This window comes from Rhinopithecus roxellana, chromosome 16, assembly GCF_007565055.1.
Source record: "Rhinopithecus roxellana isolate Shanxi Qingling chromosome 16, ASM756505v1, whole genome shotgun sequence".
Taxonomy (NCBI): domain Eukaryota; kingdom Metazoa; phylum Chordata; class Mammalia; order Primates; family Cercopithecidae; genus Rhinopithecus; species Rhinopithecus roxellana.
The window spans coordinates 26,030,428-26,053,242 of NC_044564.1; the positions used below are offsets into that span (position 1 = coordinate 26,030,428).

At 40.9% G+C, this 22,815-nt stretch overlaps 1 long non-coding RNA gene across 1 annotated transcript; it reads right to left on the reverse strand.

Moving 5' to 3' along the window:
- Positions 1–349: 349 nt before the first annotated feature.
- LOC115893969 lies at positions 350–22,441 on the reverse strand. Its single transcript, XR_004054013.1, has 3 exons — positions 22,327–22,441; positions 1,438–1,539; positions 350–958 (listed from the first exon to the last, which is right to left on the reverse strand). It is a non-coding gene; the product is annotated as an uncharacterized LOC115893969 (long non-coding RNA).
- Between the last annotated feature and the right edge of the window lie 374 nt (positions 22,442–22,815).

The following is a 22,815-nucleotide window of genomic DNA, read 5'->3' on the forward strand; positions in this document are numbered from 1 at the left end:
TAAAATATTTAAAAGCATCTGCTTTAATGCATGGGCTGAGTCAGAGTAAGGACAATTTTCAGATATCTAGAAGCCCAAAAAAAGTTTGAATCCAGAGGTGTGAGAGCCTCATCTGGCATTTGCCCTGGGGTGTCTCCCAGTAACGATTGGCCCAGACCCATGAGCACCTAATTCAGGAGACAGAAGCTGATGCCCATGTAGGGAGGCATATAGGCTAAAATGCCTTCTGCATAAATCTAAGGTTTCTAAAGAGAAGCATGCTAAGTGCCTGGGCTAGGAAAATCTCACCCCATAAGAAGAAAGTGAAAATATATGCTTGTCTTGGTCCCAATAGACAAAAAAAAAAAAAAAGAAAAAAAAGAAGGTAATTTCCAAATACAAGTCAATAGCCATATTGGTTTGGATTTGAAATTACACTATCTATGGGCCTGAGAAATACCAGGATGGAAATTAGCCTCTGGTAGTGAGAGGTGAGGCCAACTGGACTTCCTGGGTCAAGTGCGCACTTGGAGAACTTTCCTGTCTTACAAGAGGATTGTAAAACACACCAATCAGGAACTTTCCGATCTTACAAGAGATTTGTAAAATGCACCAATCAGCGCTCTATAAAACACACCAATCAGCAGGATTCTAAAAGTAATCAATTGCGGGGAGGATTGGAAAAAGGACACGCTGATAGGACAGAAACAGAACATGAGAGGGGACAAATAAGGGGATAAAAGCTGGTCACCCCAACCAGCAGCAGCAACCAGCTGGGGTCACCTTCCAGGGTGTGGAAGCTTTGTGGTTTCGCTCTTCGCAATAAACCTTGCTACTGCTTACTCTTTGGGTCCGTCCCATCGTTAAGAGCTGTAACACTCACCGTGAAGGTCCACGGCTTCATTCTTAAAGTCAGGGAGACCACGAACCCAGCAGAAGGAACCAGCTCTGGACACAGTGGTCCTGCCAACTAATTTATCTGAGTACAATTACAAAGAGAAATACATTTTTCACACCTCCTTGGAAACATATTTTGTAACACAGCTTTCATTTTAGTCAAGTGAAGATAGTAAATTTTACAATAAGCAACACTGGGACCACTGATCTCCATAAGGGAAAAAAATGAAATTGAAACTTAATCCCAGAGACCAAACATAAAAATATATTTTAATGGATAAAGATAGCTTCTCAACATTTTTAGAAAAAAGCTGGGAAGCACTTTTTTTTTTTTTTTTTTTTTTTTTTTGTGATGGAGTTGCTCTGTCGCCCAGGCTGGAGTGCAGTGCCGTGATCTCGGTTCACTGCAAGCTCTGCCTCCCGGGTTCGTGCCATTCTCCTGCCTCAGCCTCCCGAGTAGCTGGGACTACAGGCGCCCACCACCACGCCCGGCTACTTTTTTGTATTTTTAGTAGAGATGGGGTTTCACTGTGTTCGCCAGGATGGTCTCCATCTCCTGACCTCGTGATCCGCCCGCTTCGGCCTCACAAAGTGCTGGGATTACAGGTGTGAGCCACCGTGCCCGGCCATTTCTTTTATCTTCACATGGGGAGGAAGAACAAACTGCAAGAGGAAAAATTAATTTGATCACCCCAAAATTTAATACTTCTGTTTATTAAAGGATACTGCAATGTGGGAAAAAAATACACAGAACTTGGCAGAGATATTTGCAACACATCTTCCCTAGAAGGGTTTGGTATCCAGAATATATAAACGCCTCCTATAAATAAGTGAAAAATAACACCTCTATTAAGAAGTTAGCACAAATAGCCCAGAAGCATGTGAAAAAGTGCTCAACTTCATAATAATCATGAAAATGAAAATTAACAACTAGATACCCTTTCACACATAATGATAATTTTTTTAACGTTCTGAAACGTGTAGTATTGGCAAGGATAAAGAACCATGGAAGTATTCATCCCATGCACTAAAGTAGAAGGACAGCCATTTGGAAAACAGACAGATGTTAGCTCATACAGCTGATCATATGTGTACCGTATGACCCAGTGGTTTCACTGCAACCTAGTGCAACCTAGTCAGCCTGACACATGCCCCAGAAAAATTCTCCCATTTATTTACCTAGAGACATATCAGAATGTTCACAATTTTAAAACCTGGATTATCTCTCAATATGGGTAGATAGTGGACTGGGTAACTAAATGATCATATATTCCAATAATAGAGTACCTCACAGCACTAAGAGTGAATGAACTGCAGCTATTCACATTCTCAAATATAGCACTGCAAAGAGATGCCACTGCACGCATATTAGAATGGCCAAAATCCAGATCCCTGACAACACCAAATGCTGGTGAGGATGTAAAGCAACACGAACTCTCTTTTAGAGCTGATGGAAATACAAAATGGTAGAGCCACTTTGGGGAACAGTTTTGTGGCTTCTTAGAAAACTAAATCTACTCTTATTATATGACCCAGCAATCTTGTTTCTTGGTATGTACCCAAAGGAGTTGAAAACTTATGTCCACACGGAAACCTGCATACAGATGTTTATGGAAGCTTTATTTATAATTGCAAAAACTTGGAGACAAGCAAGATTTCCTTCAGTAGGTGAATGAACAAATTGTGGTACATCCAGACAATTGAATATCATGCAATTATAAAATAAATGAACTGTCGACTGGGTGTGGTGGCTCACACCTATAATCCCAGCACTTTGGGAGGCCGAGGCGGGCAGGTCACGAGGTCAGGAGATCGAGACCATCCTGGCTAACACGGTAAAAACCCACCTCCACTAAAAATACAAAAAGTTATCTGGGTGTGGTGGCAGGCACCTGTAGTCCCAGCTACTCTGGAGGCTGAGGCGGGAGAATGGTGTGAACCATGGAGGCAGAGCTTGCAGTGAGCGGAGATCGCACCACTGCACTCCAGCCTGGGCGACAGAGCGAGACTCTGTCTGAATAAAAAATGAGCTGTCAAGACATGAAAAGACACAGAGGAAGCTTACATGCATATTGCAGAGTGAAAGAAGCCAATCTAAAATGGCTACATACTGTCACTTCCAACTATATGACCTTCTGGAAAAGGTAAAACTATAGAGATAGAAAAAGAAAAAAATCAGTGGTTTCCAGGAGTCAGGAGGAAGAGAGGGATGAATAACCAGAGCACAGAGGATGCTTAGGGCAGTGAAAACACGTGTGTGATATTTTAATAGTGAATACTTGTCATTGTAAATTTGTCCAAGCTGGAGTGTGAACCTGAATGCAAACTCTAAGATGTATCATGTATGTTCATTAATTGTAACAAATGCACCACTCTGGTAGGTGATGTTTATTATGGGGGAGGCTAGGCATGTGTGGGGGGCAGGGAGTAGATGGGAAATCTATACCTTCTGCTCAGTTTTGCTGAACTTTAAACTGCTCTAAAAAAATAATGTGTGTGTACATATATACATATGCATATACATGTTTGCGTGTATGCATATCTGATCATAAGAAACAATATGTAGTTTCACTTATTAAAAGGGTCAAACGTGCAAAACTAAGCAATATACAAGTCTATAATGACAAGCAATGGAATGATTCACAGGAAGTTAGGGATAGTGTTTACCTCTTGTGGAAAGAGTGAGTGGCATTGAAGAAGGGCAATGGGAGTTTCTAAGATACTGGAAATATTCTATTTCATAACCTGAAGGTAGGACACATATGCTCATTTTATATTCTTCTTAAGCTGTACATATATACTTTTATATTTATGATCTATTTCATTTAGTAATAAGACAATTATATATATGCATTTGTAAATAAGTGAGATTAACAAATTTCTGGATACATATAACTTATCAAAGTTGACTCAAACATAGAAAATCTGGATGGAAATCATACCATTAAAGTAATTGAGTTGATAATTAATAATTCCACAAATGATGCCCAGATGATGTCACAAGTAGTTCCAATGTTACACTAATTATCTGCAAGGGGAACAAAAGAGGCCATTCTATAATTCATATGAGACTAGGATAACCTTGCTATTGTGTATCTCATCCATGCACACAGAGACAAATATTATAAACAAAATGCTAGGAAGTATACCAGCAATGTATAAAAACCGTGAACAAGCTCAGTTAGTAATGCAAATTTAGTTCAATGTTAGAAAATCTACTGAAATTATCTCCTTATCAATAAAAGACAAAAATTATATGATTGTCTCAAAAGGCCTATAAAATTATCTTATAAAAATTAAATTATTGATATTTCCACCTATGAATAAAGGGTAACTTCCTTAACCTGATAAAAGGAGTCGACAAATAACCTACAGCACCTATCATATCGTGTGGCTAAAAACATTGAAATCACTCTTTCTAAAATCAAGAAAAAGACAAGAGTACCATTGTCACTAAACTGCTTCCAAAGCTTGTATGGAAGAGAAAAGGGCCAGGTATAACTAAGACAATCCCATAGAAGAATAAAGTGTGCGAAGGTGGGAGGTGGAGCTTATGTGAGTCTATCATGTACCAGATTTACTGTGAAGTTATAATTATGACAGCACCAATTGCTATTGTGAAAGTCTATGCTTGTGTAAAATCTTGATTTATGCCCTAGCTAACATTACAGAATAGTCAGAAAGCATCTATATAATCCATTGTATGAGCAATTGGTGTCCATACGGGAAAATATCAGAATGGGTCTCTATCCCCAAAATGGATCCCTATCACACAAAGGCCAGATCTAAATGGACAAATGACTTAAATCTGAGATGCAAATATTTAAAAATCTTTTAGAAGAAAATATAGGAGGGTACCTTATTACATGCCATACCTACTATGTGTACTTTGTACAATGCAAGTGTTGTATGTGAGTATAGTATGTAACTGTATGTGCCTCTAAACAGTATATACATGCTTGCTACTGTACAGACATGAAACACTGGGAAAGGGATCATGAGACAAAACTCTAGGTCATTCTGGTTTCCAGACTTCTGTTCCTGCCCACCCCTGGTTCCAGCACTCCCTTTCCCATTCCCCTATCCAGATCCTCTGTTCCAAGCACAGCCACTTACAGCAGCTCAAGCCTGCAGCACCCACGGAGAAGCACTCTTCCCCTACTGCTGGGCTGTCATGTCCCCTTTCTTTTCTTTCTGGAAAAGTTTTCTCTGCCTATGACTCCTCATGTTTCACTCTCTCTAAAGCACACGGAAGCCCGGTTCCCTCCTCTGCTTTATCAAACCTGTTGCTGTGAGTTCCACCAGTGACCCTGCATGACAAATTCGGAGGTTTGCTCCCTTTTGCATAGCGTAAAATGTTTACCTCGTGACATACTTGATAAATACAACTTTATAATTGTTAAGCTATCTATATATTCTATATCTGTTTTAAAAATTATTTATAGGCCAGGCAAGGTGGTTTCTGTTTCTAAGAAAAACAGGAGAGGTTTGTCTTTGGCTCCTTTGAACCTCACTGAGTAATAGAAAAGAGAGAATTGATCAGGTTTGGATGATACAGCACAACTCAGTTTCAAGTTCCAGGCAATTTTTTCCAGGTTATTTTTCACTCCAGAAAGGGAATCAGTCTTTGGGGCCACAAAAGAGAAGATTTGAAGAATAAGCAGGGACATCTAGAAGGTGGCTGAGTGTGCTTCATCGGGTTAAATTAAGCTTTTTGTTGTTGTTGTTCAAATAGCTTCCCCACATAGTACATTTCATATCTAAAGTGCTGTTCCCTCTCCCATCATTTTATTACGTATGCAATATCTGGCTGAGAACCTCTTTCTTGCCCTCCTTCTTATTGGTTAAGAACACAGACAGTCCTCTCTTTGCACAGCAGTGTAGGGCCATAAAAATCATTATGTAAACTGAAGATCTCTGTAAAGTGACCTAAGTAATCCACGTGAAAAATTGACTGTTCTGTGTCATTTAAAAATTTTGGCCAAAACATTAAAAATCTCTTACTGTTGGTTATAAATATATAAGGAAATGAAACATAGTGAAATTAGTACTTTTCTTTTTTTTTTTTTTTTTTTTTTTGAGATGGATTCTCGCTCTGTCGCCCAGGCTTGGCACAATCTTGGCTCACTGCAACCTCCACCTCCTGGGTTCAAGCGATTCTCCTGCCTCAGCCTCCTGAGTAGCTGGGAGTACAGGCGCCTGTCACCACTCTCAACTGATTTTTTGTATTTTTAGTAGAGACAGGGTTTCACCGTGTTAGCCAGGATGGTCTCGATCTGACCTCGTGATCCGCCTGCCTTGGCCTCCTGAAGTGCTGGGATTACAGGAGTGAGCCACCGCGCCTGGCCAGAACTTTGTTTTCACACTGTAATTTAAAACATAAAACAACAGCCAATTAAAGTGTTCTATTTATTTATAGAAGTGTATCAAGCCCAGTTTGAATGGTGCTTGCCTCCTTCTTGTCGTATAGCTTATGATAAGGAGCCAGCAGCGTTTCTATGCCTTGGTGAATTGTCGTGCTGTTTTCGGAACAGCATCTAGCATTGTCAATGTCATGCAATATCTACAAGAGTTCCTTTAATATGAAGTTTGTTGCTGTCTTTGCTGGCATCACTTCCTCTGGGGCCGCTTCATCCTTTTCATCACAACTACGTTCCTCATTTATGTCAAAACACTGCGTTGTGCCGAGTTCCTCTTCTGTATTTCCTGTGGTGAGCCAATTTTATTATTCGTTTACATTGTATTTGAATTCCACTTCCAGTGTTATCACATTTTTTATTTGTTTGCTGCACATCAACGGTTGTTGACCAGTTTTTTTCTTCTGATTATTCATATTTATAAATGTCACATGGGTTTCTCACTGGGAGACAAGGAATGGAGATGATTGCAGACTTTGCTGGCTGTGTGCGAACTAGCAGATGTGCAGTGATCAGTCACTGACAGGCTTTGAAAGAAGTGAATTGTGTCCCCCCAAAAACGATATGTTTGAAATCCTAATGCCCAATATCTCAAAATAATATGAGCTTATTTGGAAACAGCATATTTACAGAGGTTCTCAAGTTAAAATGAGGTCATTAGGGTGGTCCCTAATCCAACAGACTAACTGGTGTCTTATAGTAAAGGAGAATTTGGATACAGCTCCAGACACACACAGAAAAAAGATGATGTGAAGACACACAGAGAAAACGGTGTGACCTATCTGTAGATCAAACAACACCAAAGATGGCTGGCAAACCCAAACAGGAAGGAAAGAGGAAGAAGGGTTCTCCCCTAGAGCCAGCGGAGAGCATGAACCTGCCAACACATTGAGCTTTGACTTCCAGCCTCCAGAACTGTGAGCCGATACATTTCTGTTGTTTTAAGCCACCCGGTTTTTCGTACTTTGTTGCAGCATCCCCAGAAGATTAATACAGTCACTGATCATGACACTTGTCTGTTACTTACTTACATGGGAATCTGTGGAATTAAGAGCTAGGACCGAAGTTCGTATTTTATGCAGTTGCTCACAGTTAGCATATTGTGGTAACTGAAATTGTAACCATGTTGTTGAGAGACTAGTGCTATTTAACTAAACTATGTTAATTAAACTTATTCATATTAAAATATGCAAAGCCAGGACTGTTTTTACTTAGTTCAGGTATTTACAGGGAAAGAATGTTTGCCTGTTTTCAGGGCCTTAGAGCATGCCCTGTGCCAGCAGGCCCCTTCCACAGCTACTTAACATCTCTTCTCATCTTACCAGCCACCTCTCAACTCAGATGACCAGCAAGGCCATCTTTGACTATCAGAATGAAGTAGCCCCTCTCCACTTTTAACTACGCTTACTTGCTTTATTGTGTTGATAGCATTTTTATGTAGTAAAATAATATTTTTTCATTACTTGATTCTTTTCTTGATTCAGGACTTCCAAAAAATGCAGATTAAAATTCCAATGACAAACCAAGTTGACTAACGTTAAAAAGTGTGATACTATTAAGTATTGTTGAGAATATAGATCTACCAGAACCTTTAACTTCTCCTGGGAGCATAAATTGGAAAACAGTTCATTTTAACTTAGTAAAACCAACGGTGTACAAATCTTTTGACACAATGATTTGAATGTTGGGTTTATACCTTAGAGAAAATCTAACTCTTATGTCTGGGAGACTCATACAAGAAAAGGACACCTACTTTTTGTAATAGAAAAAAAGGATAATAACCCCAATCTAATAAAATGGAATGCTCGTTATAGTATTATCCTGTGACAGAATATTATAAATCAATGCGCAGAAAGTACAGATGAACATATCATAAGAATGTATCTTACAAATGTAATATTGAACCAATAAGCAATTTCAGAAAAATATATTCAGTGTGATTCCATTTGTTGAAACTGAAAAAATATGTAAAACAATAATGTTCAATGTCCTTTACTAATGCATTTATTTTGGCAAAATTATAAAGATAAGAAATGGGACTAATTAACAGGACGGTGTTAAGGACTCTAAAAATATGGGTAGTTTTTGATTCTTAGGCAGGTAACGTGTACATCGGTGTTCATTTTATTATTTCTTACACTGTCTTATAACTTACACATAACATTTTGCTAGTTTTAAAATATAAGATGTGATAATGATCCAAACAGACCAAAGAAAAAAGTGAATATGTTAAAAAAAAAAAAGACAGTGAAAGAGCCCTGTCTGATAGAAAGCATAACAAAGGAAATAGAAAACCTCTCACGAATACTTGGTCCAATAAAGCTAGGTTTGTGCTCCACAACACTTCAACATGTTAACGTGATTTTTGATGTTTGCTTTTTGCCACGGTGATTCTCAGTTGCCTCCCTCCTATATCTTTACAAGCTTAAATCAAGTGAAGGTACTTCTGACTTTTTCAAAAACTAAAGCACAACATGAAGCTCTGCTTATTCTTTGACACGTGCATGTATGTGGCACTTTTCCATGATGCAACAGCAGCAGGTCTCTAGCCAACCTACAGCAGCAGCTCTAAGAGGCAGAGGACCCTGAAACGAGGCTGAGAGAAAGAATGGTCCATAACTGACGCCAGGCAAGCTGCTGTTGTAAGCAGGAAAGGAGACTCACAGGGGTGCGGGCTCAGGCCAGGTCAGGCTATTGTGGGAGAACACTGAGCACACATGTGTCAGCCGGAAAGGGGCCTGCTCAGGAGACGAAATAGGCATGAGAGAAAACCGAAAAATTGATATACGTAACGATCCTTGTAGAAATGTATAAAGGTTTGGATTATTTTGCTTATGCAGTTATAATAAAGTTATTCTAAAAATGTTTATGTAAAATATTATGTGCATTTTTGTTTTACCTTGTAAAGATGATTTATATCTGAATTGTGTGGTTATTGGAATGACAGTATTTGTAAAGTTGGTTTTGACATTCTCTGCGATGCTTAATGAAGAAACTGACATTTAAAGAGATTGGTTAATTCCCTTTGGTCAGTGGCTGAGCCGGGACAGAGTTCAGGTTTTCTGATTCTCAGCCTATGTTGTTTTCTCTTCAATTTAATGTGAACCTAAATATGTATAAGATCTAGACAAATATGGCATGCAGTACATTATTTCTTGTTTTTTTTTTTTTTTTTTTTTTTTTTTTTTTTTTTTTTGAGACGGAGTCTGGCTCTGTCGCCCAGGCTGGAGTGCGGTGGCTGGATCTCAGCTCACTGCAAGCTCCGCCTCCCAGGTTTAGGCCATTCTCCTGCCTCCGCCTCCCACGTAGCTGGGACTACAGGCGCCCGCCTCGTCGCTCGGCTAGTTTTTTGTATTTTTTTAGTAGAGACGAGGTTTCACCATGTTAGCCAGGATGGTCTCGATCTCCTGACCTTGTGATCCGCTCGTCTCGGCCTCCCAAAGTGCTGGGATTACAGGCTTGAGCCACCGCGCCCGGCCTGGTACAATTTTTTAAAGTTCTCAGAAACCTGAGCCAGGGAGACCAGAAAGTTGTGAGTCAGTTAATTGATTTAGAAAATATCCTTAGTTGTTTGTAAGGGATTTTTGGTTGGGATTTTGTTTGGGTTTGCTTTTGGTATTTGGGTGTTGGTTTATGTTTGGGTTTTGCTTAGCTTCATTTTAGACAGTGTTGGCATATTCAAAGCTAGGGAAGCTGGGTGCATGACAGCTCTATCTGCTAACATCTGGACTCCCCTGTTTCTGTTGATCAAGTGAGTGGGTTTATATAACAAGAGAGTTACATAGATTGAGACGGCTGTGCAAACTCATTTAGGGAAGTCCCAGGTCAAGGTTAATTTGCTTCCCAGTTATCCTGATTCCTCCCTACATTTTAGTTTTGTTTGTTTGTCTGTTTGTTTGTTTGTTTGTTTGTTGAGACGGTGTCTCTCTCTGTCATCCAGGCCAGAATGCAGTGGCTCAATTGTAGCTCACTGTGACCTTGAACTCCTGGGCTCAAGTGATCTTCCCACCTCAGCCTCTTGAGTAGATAGGACAATAGGCACTCGCCACCATGCCCGTCTAATGTTTTGTATTTTTTGTAGAGACAGGTTCTGTTTCTCTGGTTGGTATTAAACTCCTAGTTTCAAGCAATCCTCCCACCACAGCGTTCTAAAATCTTTTACTTTTTGGTTGTTAGTGATGCTTTCACATCTTCAGATAAGATTTCTTTGAGGTTATACTAGCCTCTGCTGGAGAGAGGGTCTTTTGCCTTTTTCCTCCCAGGAGGGAGTCTGTATCAATGACATGGCACGGCTTTAAACTCTAAAGAGCCAGTCTTTAAACTCTATGCCTCAGTTTATCCGTCTGTAAAACATGGAAGCTCCCCTGACCCCCAGTTAGAAACTGACGGCTTTGAGTAACTGCAGTAAACTACAAATCATCTGCAAGGCTTCCACCTCACAGCTTACAACTTCAATTTATGGGATTTTCTCAGAAATTTCTAAACTTTTCCCCAGGCAAGGCAACCCTGGTTCTGCCTCATCACAGATGGGGTCATTGTATGTTTTGTTATAGCAGGGAAGAACTATATGGCTTATTTACTTCAGATTAAAAAAAAGAAAAAGAAAAGAAACATTCCCTGAAATGAAGTATAGCATTCTAAAGCAATTTCCTGCTGTTTTTGCTAACCTGCATGCCTTTTAGCTCTAAGAAATTGATTTAAGTTAAAAAAAAAAAATAAGGTGGTGGGGGTGGAGGGACTTAACCAAATCACACCAACATATTTTATTAACAACATGCCTAAGTGGTAGGCTTGCTGCCACTTGATTCAAATGCCTACATTTTCTTCTTTTGCAGATATTATTTACTCAGTCACGCACAAATTGTATAACACTGTAGATTGCTCCAACTGTCTGTCTTTCGAGCTGAAATCCTAATGCCAGTCATGTTAATTTACCTGAAAAGATGGACATACTCAGGTATCTCTGAGCCAGGCAAGGTTGGCCTTGTCTTAGGTCAACAGCAACTTGTTTCAGTAGCATGCCTGTTTTTAGGTATGAATCCGAACAGTTAATTACCCTTAAGAAAAAAGACACACGGGGGCCCATTGTTATGCCTGCAGCATCATTTTTTATCATTGGCACTCTCGATTGTTCTGTCCTCCATACACGTAAGTAGGGTATGGTTTATATACTTTTTGCTGGGCCACAGTGGATTTGTACCAAGTCAAGTGTATTCCCTAACCCAGTCTTCCCTAGGGCCACTGTTGAGATCGGGTCAGGGGCGCTGCTAGGAGTGGACAGAGAGGAGAGTCAATCGGAGGAATGGAAGCTCTGCCTGCAACCTCATTAGGATCGATCTTTACTCATCTAGCACTTTGGTCATTGAGATTGATGCCTCCCCTAACTTAAAATACTTATTATGGGAACCAGGACTTCTCAGGGTGCGTTAAGCAGGCCCAGCTTCTACCCTGCAGTGATTCGCAATTTCCTTGTTGTGAGCAGTGGCAGCATTGTCAGTTCAGAGAGCTGGGCTTTGCCTTTTTGGGAGGTCGTGGAGCTTTTTGCTCCCAAGAGGTGGCTATTACCTTCCTCATGGGGAGTTTTTTTCTAAACAGGAAGTGGTGCATGAACAATTTTACTATGTCCTCCTTTAGTCTTGGGGATTAAAAATCTTAAGTTATTTGAATCGTTAGGCTGTCGGAAGAAAAAAGTCAACTAAAATGGCCATTCTCTCTACAGGGTAAAAACAATCAGAGTGATTTACTGGGCACATTTAGCACTCATTTCCCTTGCAGGAAGCTTGGGACCCCCTGGAGGGATAAAGGATGAATATTTATTGGAGCCTAATAATGGTGGAAAACCTGATTTTGTATTTTTTTCTGTGAAAGAAAAAGGGTGATATTTATATATTTCCCTTAGGAATTTCTGTCTCAATAGCATTTTTGCTCTACATATTCATAATCTACCCTGGTAACACTGTATGCTAAATACTTATCAATCCAGCATGATCTGGCTATATTGCTTCATCGTTAATTGAGGAATATAAAATGCAGTCAGGCCTCCAATCAGTATTTACAGAGCACCTACCATGTCCCAAGCACTGGACTAGGCACTGAGGGATGTAAAAATGAACAAAATTTAGTTATGCCACACAAGAATTACATAATCCTGCTCGATAAACAGAAATGTGTACAGTTAATCACATATGTATACTACTTGAATATAAAAGTCAGGCTTGCCATGGCCAGGAGAAGATTTAAAGGGTGACATTGGAAGTATTGACATGTTTCTACCCAAAGGGGGGATATCTTTTATTTCATATAGATTTAGAAAGTGATTAACTCATCCAGTCTACAGAATAGGACTGGCAAAGACCCCAAAGTCTTATCAAAATGAACAACTTGGATTAGCTTGGTTCTTCATTCTTGAGCTGCCTTTGAGAATATGGATGAAAACATGGGTCCTCTCCTAGAAAAATGCACATATATACCCAGTTTTGCACGTAATTTCAGGGATTCATGGGCCACTTGAAACTTCAACATAGACTGTCTAGAGCACCAAATTTAGATAAGCAGACAAAAGAGCCAACAAGGACATTCTAGTAAACATCAATATTTGGAAGTAATAAGTCATTTAGAGGAAGTCAAGCAGAGAAGAGCCATTGAAAGAAACTATGGCATTGTCAGAATTGAGTTGGACTGTGGGGGCTATTTATCCAGGGCAGCTCTCTGGGTCATCAGGCATCACCAGTTGGTAAAATATCCATGTAAATGCAATAAAATGGATGTATTAGTCTGTTCTCAGGCTGATAATAAAGACATACCTGACACCGGGTAATTTACAAAGGAAAGAGGATTAATGGACTCACAGTTCCACATGGCTGGGGAGGCCTCACAATCATGGCGCAAGGCAAGAAGAAGCAAGTCATGTCTTACATGGAAGGCAGCAGGCAAAGAGAAAAATGAGAGCCAAGTGAAAGGGGTTTCCCCTTATAAAACCATCAGATTTCATGAGATTTATTCACTACCACAGGAACAGTATGGGGGAAACCTCCCCCATGATTCAATTATATTCTGCCGAGTCCCTCCCATAACATGTGGGAGTTACAGGAGCTATAATTCGAGATGAGATTTGGGTGGGGACACAGCCAAACCCTATCAATGGAGAAAAATGTATTTACCAAAAACTCCTCTAGAGGGGCGTACCATATATAACTGAATGGAATACTTGGATAGCCCACTTAGGAAAGCAATGACACCTCTAAAGGACATACTCTCTAATAACATAGTCATTGAACTGCCTTCCTAGAAAGACAGGTCAGATTAACTACTTGGCTTTTGTTTTGCTCAGTAGACTCTGTAGGTTTGGGGCCAAAGCTGAACTGCTTGGGGTAGGGCTGGGGTAGTGGAAGCTGGGAGGCTTTTTTGCCTTCATTCTTATATAGTCAGTGCTTACCTCCCTCTCTCCATCATCATCACCACCATCATCACGGTCATTATCAACATCATCACTAACACTTGTTCTACTCCAGGTACTGTCTAAATACTACACAGACTAACAATGAATTCTCACAACTCTCCTATGATGTAGACATTATGATGTCTATTTTATAGGTGAGCAAGAATGGAAGAGATGAAATTGAAACACAGGGAATCTAAATCTAGAGCCCTCTTTCTTAGCCACAACACAATACTTATAACATTCAAATAAAACAGTTTTGTTTTGTTTTGTTTTTTGAGATGGAGTCTCACACTATCACTGGGGCTGGAATGCAATGGCGTGATCTTGGCTCACTACAACCTCCGCCTCCTGGGTTCCCACGATTCTCCTGCCTCAGGCTCCCGAGTAACTGGGATTGCAGGTGCACACCACCACACCTGGCTAATTGTTTGTATTTTTAGTAGAGATGGGGTTTCAATATGTTGGCCAGATTGGTCTCGAACTCCTGACCACATGATCTACCTGCCTTGGCCTCCCAAAGTGCTGGGATTACAGGCATGAGCCACCATGTCCAGCCAATAAAACAGTTTTAAAGGACAGAAAACTTTGGGACTTCCCAAGTTGCCCATATACCTTGGTTTGAACCTGTATGTTTTAGACTTTCCTTGAGTCAGAGAAGATGGAGGAGAAACAAAATAGCATTGTGTCCTTGAAGCCAAAGGACAAAAAAGAAAGAGTGATAACTTTCTCAAGTTTTTAGAGATGTGACCTAGGGTAAGGACTGAAAAGTAATTGTTGGCGTAAGTCGTGGGCTTGCCATAAGTCGTGGGCTTGGCGAGGACAGTTCCTGTACAGTGATGAGGGTGCAGATTACAAAGGGTTGAGGAGCAAATGAGAAGTGGAGAGGAATCAGTGAGTAGATACTACTTTTTCAAATTCTTTAGACAAGAGAACAGAAAACAAATTTACTTTGGGATGAGGAACTTCAAATTAAACCCCCCTACCAGCTGGCCATGGTGGCTCACACCTGTAATCCCTATAAAGCACATTGGGAGGCTGAGGTGGGACGATTGCTTGAAGCCAGGAGTTCAAGGCTGCAGTAAGCTATGGTTGTGCCACTGCACTCCAGCCTGGGTGGCAGAGGGAGACATCACCTCTAAAAAAAATCAATTAATTAATTAATTAAATTAAATAAACCTCCCTGCTCTGCTCTTTTGTAGGAGAACATTTGCGGCACTCCTATTAAAAACTAGGCACGAAGTTTCTTATCGTCATCCCACTTAATTTTCACAATAGACTCATTAGGGTTATCTCTCACATTTTACAGATGAACATACAGAGGCTCAAAGGGATTGAGTCACACAGCCAAGAAAGCGGCAGAAGTCAACTCTGAACTCAGGATGGTCTGGTTCTGAAATTCCTGACATTTCACTTAATTAAAAGAAAGGAAGACTGCACATATTTATAAACTGAGGTGAAAGAGTTAGAACCAAAGGAGACACTGGGGTTATGGGATGCAACAGAGAAAGAAAATAACTGATAGGGCAAGGCACACTAATGATTGCCTTTCTACTGGGTCCTTCCTTCAGCTATTGCATCTCCTAAATTTAATAAAAGTCTGTTGACTAGTCAAGTTACAGTTTCATTTCTCTACTCCTCTTTAGAGCAAAACTCCTGAGAAGAGTTGCCCAAACTTGCAGTCTCCCTCCACTTCCTCTTGCCCTATTGTCCCCTGAACACACTCCGAAGCAGGCTTTTTCTCCTCCATGCTACCAGGAAACTGCTCTTGTTAAGGCCACCAAGGATTTCTCATTTGTCACATGCAGAGGTTGATTTAAGAATCGACTTTACCTTGCTTGGCCAGCCACAGTATTTAACACAGTTGACCACAGTTCACTCCCTTCTGCGGGAGGTACTTTCCTCACTTGACTTTGGGGACACTACCTAATCTTGATTCCTGCCACCCTATCACAGTCCTCCATGCTGGCTTGTCTTTCCTCTCTCTCCCAGGCCTCAACATTGAGGGACCACAGAGTGCAGCAGGCAGATCTCTTCTCTTCTGTGTCTATATTCACTGTCCTAGGGGAGCTCATGCGGTCTCATAGTTCAAATACACAATCTATCAGTATATGCTGATTACTCTCAAATTTATACACCTAGCCTGGAACTCCTTGAACTTCAAATTTGTATAGCCAATGCTTAACTGACATCCCCACTTGAATAGCTAATAGTCTTCTTAAAATAACATGTCCTAAATCTTGATTTTTCTTCCCAAAAGTAACTTCTCTCCAAGACTTTAAGAAACAGCAACTCCACGTTCTCAATGGTTCAAGCCAAAAATATACAAAGCATCTTTGATTCCTTCCATTCATATCACACATCCAAGAGCTAATCCAAGAGCAAATGCTATAATATCTAACTCTAAAATAACCCTTTATTAGACCACTTCTCACTAATTTATTGCTACATCTCCAGTTGAAGCCAGCATTACCCTTCCTATGGACTTAACCACCTAACTGGGCACTCTGGCTCCACATTTACCTCTCTTACCATCTTCTTTATTCAGCAACCAAAGCATTCATTATAAAACAGAAGTCAGATCATATTTTTCCTTTGCTCAACCCTCCAAGTGCTTCTCACAGCACTCAGAAATCTGCAGTCCTTACTAAAGTGTCCAAAGCCATGCTTAAGCTTATCCCAACTACCTCTTATACTTTATCTTCTACTTCTTTACCCCACCATCTCACTCACCAGCCCCCTCGCTGTCCCTCAAATTTGCCAACCATATTCCTACCTCTGCCCCTCCTGCCCCTCTGCCCCTGGAAGTCACTCAGTTCATTTACGGTTCTGACCACACCATAGAAAACAGCAGCCTGGCCACACCATAGAAAACAGCAGCCCCAGTCACTCTCTCACTCCTTACATGGTTTTACTCTCCTTCTTGCATTTATCATCACCTGATGTATCACATATTTATTTACTAGTCGGTGCCTTTTCTGTCTTCCTCCACTAGACTATAAGCCCTTGTGAACTGCTGTATTGTCTGCCTATTACAATGCCTAACACAAAGCAGATAATTAGTAAGTATTTGTGCAATGTCTAAATAAAAGGAAGCAGAAGAATGGGTTCCAGAACCCAAGTGAAGAGGTTGGCCTCAGAAAGTCGAAGGCACAGCTCTTCTGTTTGCAGAATAAGAAACGAGGTAGAGATGGGCCTTAATTTGGTAAGTTTCATGATAATTGGAAGTCGGTCAGTTTCATACTTTATAACCTGTAATTGGGAAGACATGGCGGTAAAGCCAGGTGATTCGTTGGGAATGAGGAGAGATCAGATTAAAAAGGGATGTAAGGAAAGAAGTAAAGATTAGTAATGGCCATCATGGCAATTAGGGATAGATAAAAAGATTGCTGAACAGCTATAGTTCTGGTGGCCCAGAAATATCTACATCAATGCCTGGAATTATATATCTGGATCCTAAGATAGATGGAGGCTTAAAACTTCAAGTATGGAAATCATTGGCATATAGGTGGTGGAAACTGGGAGCTGGAACTAAATCAGAAGGTTTGTTTGTTTATTTATTTATTTATTTATTTTATTTTGAGACGGAGTCTTGCTCTGTCGACCAGGCTGGAGTGCAGTGGCGCAATCTTGGCTCACTGCAACCTCCACCTCCCCAGTCCAAGCAATTCTCCTGTCTCAGCCTCCTAAGTAACTGGGACTACAGACATACGCCACCACGTCTGGCTAATTTTTGTATTTTTAGTAGAGACTGGGTTTCACCATGTTGGTCAGGCTGGTCTCAAACTCCTGACCTCAGGTGATCCACCCAGCTCAGCCTCCCAAAGTGCTGGGATAACAGGCATGAGCCACCACACCCAGCCTAAATCAGAGGGTTTAGAATGAATAAAAAGCATGCCAGGAATAGACCCAAAGAACAACTGTCAATGTCCCATGTGTATGAAAGATGAAAAGTTGCTGAAAAGACTGAGAAGGAACAAGCTGACCAGTGGGAGGTGAACCAGGCGAGAGGGAGTAGGGAAATCTACGGAGGAGAAAGTTTCAAAAAGAAGAGAGAGGTCAGCCATGTCCAGTGCTGAAAAGAGGTCAAAAGGAAGAACCAATTATCCCAATCGTTTTCTAAAGAATTATGGGTTTGGCAACTATTGTGCTACCAGATATTTACTGATTTTAGTGCATTAAAACAATGCTTAGTTTACTCATTAAACTGCTAGTCAGTTCCAAGCTGGTTGCATATTAGAATCCACCAGTGAGCTTTTAAAATACCAATGCCTGAATCTTCTCCCCAAATAATTATAGCAAAATATCTGAGAGTTGGGGCACAGGCATTAGTTTATTATAAAAGCCCCCAGAGGATGGTAATGTGGAAATTCTGTGCAAGGGGGAGCTGGGCTTTCTACAATAACACATGGGGAACCTCTATGCCTGGTACATTCTGGACAATCCTAGCCCACCCCAAAAGATTATGAACTAGGGCAGAGGACAGAAAACTTTGGACCTGGAGATAATGGGAACAATCTGCTGAGATGCTGGTGGGCCTTTCCTAGGTACCTGTATTAGTCTGTTTTCACACTGCTACAAAGAAATGCCTGAGACTGGGTAATTTACAAAGGAAAGAGATCTAATTGACTCACAGTTCTACAGGGCTGGAGAGGTTTCAGGAAACTTACAAGCATGGCAGAAGGCAAAGGGAAAGCAGACACCTTCTTCACAAGGCAGCAAGGGAGAGAGTGAAGGAAGGAGGAACTGCCAAACACTTAAAACCATCAGTTCTCGTGAGAACTCCCTCACTATCACGAGAACAGGATGGGGGAACCACCCCCATGTTCCAACCACCTCCCATCACGTCCCTACCTCCAAACATAGGGATTACAATTCAAGATGAGATTTGGGTGGGGACATAGAGCCAAACCATATTAGCACCTAAGCCTGGGGATGTGACGGCTACTCTCTCTGCCAGGTACCTGCTACTGACTTGCTTCCTTGGTTTGGTAGATCATTAAAATAAAGATCCTAGTTGACTCACTTATAAATAATAATAGTAATTGCATCTATTACTGTATTTGTACCAAGCATTTTCTGAGTGTTACATGCATTAACTCATTTAGTATGAATGATACTTCTATGGAGTAGGTATAGTTTCTAAACCTATTTCATAGGATAAAGAAATTGAAGCTCACAAAGTGACTTGCCCAAGGGTCATGAAGCTAGAAGAAAGTGGAGCTAGGATACTTGTCCAGTTCCAGTTCACTTCACAACAAAAGATCTGATCCATGTCTATGTTATACCAGTTCCCTTCCACCATGAGGGTTGGAATCCTCAACCTGCCTAAGGGCCTGCCCTGCAGCCTCCAAGGAGGGCTGCTCTCCCAGCTCCACTTCCCCAGAGTCTGGACACTTCCTTCCAAGACTCATGCACAGCTGCCCGAGATCCAGTGTTGATATGAAATTATTTCGTTGGCATTTGAGGTAGAGATTTGTCTTTTACCTTTACCCTTTGACGCACAGTAACTTCTGCTAAAAGGACTGAGAATTACTGAAATCCTAGTAAAAATGAGAACTGATCCTTAAAAATCCATGTAAGCAGAACAAAAAATTCTTTATTTTATTTTATTTTATTTTATTATTATTATACTTTAAGTTCTAGGGTACATGTGCATAACGTGCAGGTTTGTTACATATGTATACTTGTGCCATGTTGGTGTGCTGCACCCATCAACTCGTCAGCACCCATCAATTCGTCATTTATATCAGGTATAACTCCCAATGCAATCCCTCCCCCTTCCCCCCTCCCCATGATAGGTCCCAGTGTGTGATGTTCCCCTTCCCGAGTCCAAGTGATCTCATTGTTCAGTTCCTACCTATGAGTGAGAACATGCAGTGTTTGGTTTTCTGTTCTTGCGATAATTTGCTAAGAATGATGGTTTCCAGCTGCATCCATGTCCCTACAAAGGATGCAAACTCATCCTTTTTTATGGCTGCATAGTATTCCATGGTGTACATGTGCCACATTTTCTTAATCCAGTCTGTCACAGATGGACATTTGGGTTGATTCCAAGTCTTTGCTATTGTGAATAGTGCCGCAATAAACATACGTGTGCATGTGTCTTTATAGCAGCATGATTTATAATCCTTTGGGTATATACCCAGTAGTGGGATGCCTGGGTCATATGGTACATCTAGTTCTAGATCCTTGAGGAATTGCCATACTGTTTTCCATAATGGTTGAACTAGTTTACAATCCCACCAACAGTGTAAAAGTGAGCAGAACAAAAAATTCTACAACAAAGATGTAAAATTGTCATTTTCATGGCTTCAACAATTAGCTCTCAGAAAAGAACACTTCAGAGAAACAAGTTAAGTAGAAATACATGAACTAACCAAATCAGCTTTTATTATTGACATTGTACTTCAATATGGCATTACTTATTACAGAGCAGGTGGTCTGTTTTATGCTTTTCATGGATTAGGTCATGGGTCCTTTCTGCCACAAATGCTTTCAGGTGTTTGCTGTACTTCTCCATCTAAGTATTAATCACAAAGGGAAAGTACTTCATAGGAACACGTTGCTCCCTGTGTATTAATTTCTGACTCTTTGAAAGCTCCTAGAAGGTAGAGGAATTTCAGTAGGGAGCTACTGGGCTTGTAATTATTATCTGCTTGGGATCTAATAACCAAGCCAGCTGAGTGCTCCCTGTGAGGGAGTGCACCACTGAGCCTTACCCTGAATGCTATGGCAAATCCATACCTGAACAAGTGAGCCTCAATCAGCTATTTGCGTACAGTTCATGAAGAAGGCTTACCAAGGGCATCATCATGTCTGCCACACTATCTTTGTTGGGATTTATTTTGTTTAAAGATTCTTTATTTGCTGAAACACAGGTCTTTGGTATGAGCTGTTTTTCCTGCACCGTCTAATAAAGTGCAGTGATTAAAAGTAGCAATCAAACACTGATTTGTCAATATTCTAAATAGAGTTGCAGAATCGAACAATTTGTAAATCATCTAGTCCCAGGTTTCTCTGCCTCTTTTGACCTTTGTCCCACAGCCAAGAAAATTTGGTTGAGCTTTACTTTCAGTTGCTTGAACTCCAAAATCAATGTGTACAATTTTTGTTCATTTTACAAATACAAAACTTGATGATAAAATCCAGTGTGCTTTTTCAGACCACATATGATGCATGCTCTTATGGGGGACTGTTCCCAATTCTGATATGCTACTTGTGTCTGTCCCTCGGACTCACTGAGTAGTAACCATTTTTTTTATTTTAAAGATAAGAAAACTGGCCAGGAGCAGTGGCTCACATCTGTAATTCCAACACTTTGGGAAACCAAGGCAGGAGGATTGCTTGAACTCAGGAGTTTGAGACCAGCCTGAGCAACATAGTGAGACCCTGTCTCTACAAAACAATTTTAAAGATTAACTGGGCATGATGGTGCACACCTGTGATCCCAGCTACTCTGGAGATTGAAGTAGGAGGATCGCTTGAACCTGGGAGGTCAAGGCTGTTGTGAGCTGTGATCAGGCCACTGCACTCCAGCCTGGGTGACAGACAGAGACCCTGTCTCAAAAAATATAAAAATAAATAAACAAAGACGAGAAAACCAAGGCCCAGAGATGCTAGAATGTCACAGGCCTGGGATTTGAGCTCAGGAGGGCAATTAATGCCATGGCCAGAGCTAGATTAAAAAGCTTTGTAAGGCCAAGGTGGGAAGATTGCTTGAGCTCAGGAGTTCAAGACCAGGCTGGGTAACATGGTGAGACCCTGTCTCACCAAAAATACAAAAATTAGCTCGGCATCATGGCACACACCTGTGGTCCCAGCTACTTGGAAGGCTGAGATGGGAGCATTGCTTGAGCCCAGGAGGCAGAGGTTGCAGTGAACCAAGTTTGCACCACTGTACTCCAGCCAGGGTGACAGAGTGAGACCCCACCTCCAAAAAAAAAAAAAAAAAAAAAAAAAAGGCTTTGTAACACTACTGGCTGGTCCTTTCCACTCCACCACTCTCCCTTTCAAAGTTACAATTCTCATGTTATGTTTTAGTAAATTAATTCCTGTCAATTAGACAAATTATAATAAGCCTATATGAGTGTCTAAATCTCCAAGCAACAGGTGTGACAGCACTACAGCTGTGTCTGCGATGGTGCATGCTGCATATGTGAACATGCTTGCTTTGTTTCATCACATGTGTTTTTGTCATCATGCTGTGATGGCACCAGAGCTCTCTGGGAATGCTGGGCTCACGTCTCAGGATTTTGCCATGGCTCCTCTCTCTGCTCTTTCTATAAACATTCTCCCTGAGAAGGTTACATCTTCATCTACATCTGCATTATAACCCTACAGTGCTGGTTCCCAAATTTCTCCCTCCCTCTGAGCCTCTACCCCAAGCTCCTAACACATATTCCAATTGCCTACTGAATCATCTGCACCTGGAGGTAGATTCCAAAAAGCCAGAAAGACACCGAGAAATTGTTACTTAAGGCAACAGCTTACTCCTGTTGATATATCTCTTTCCAAGACATAACCATGAGCTTGTAGTTAGACAATGGGATGGCTTCTGAGTCAGCACCCATCAAATAATCTTTCCCTCCTTACCTCCTGCCCTCTGCATACTCTGAGGGGCAAGGACAGTGACTCTCAGGCTTCCCTGTGATCAGCTCCTCAAGAGGGAAACTTAAGGAATGTTCTTCAGAATAATGCTCTTCTTTCTATGGGAGGGGAGAAAAGAAATGAAGAAAAATAGAAATAACATAGCATTCAAAATAATTAAAACAGAACCATGTGCTCAACCATTCTACAGGAAAAATATAATTTGACCCTTCTGAAAGCTACTGTCACCTTCACTGATTTATTAATTCATTCAACTAATATTTATTGAGTACCTACCTTGTGCCAACTATGTTCTGGGCACTTAGGCTACAGCAAGGAGCAAAGAAAGTATAGTCTGTGGAGAAGATAGCGATCAACCAAACATATATAATTCAACAGTTGGTGATAAGACAATGGAAGGAGAGAGCATAGGCAAGTGAGTCTGTATCAATGTTGGACCATGGAATCTAAGCCAGGTTCAGAAAAGGAGGCATG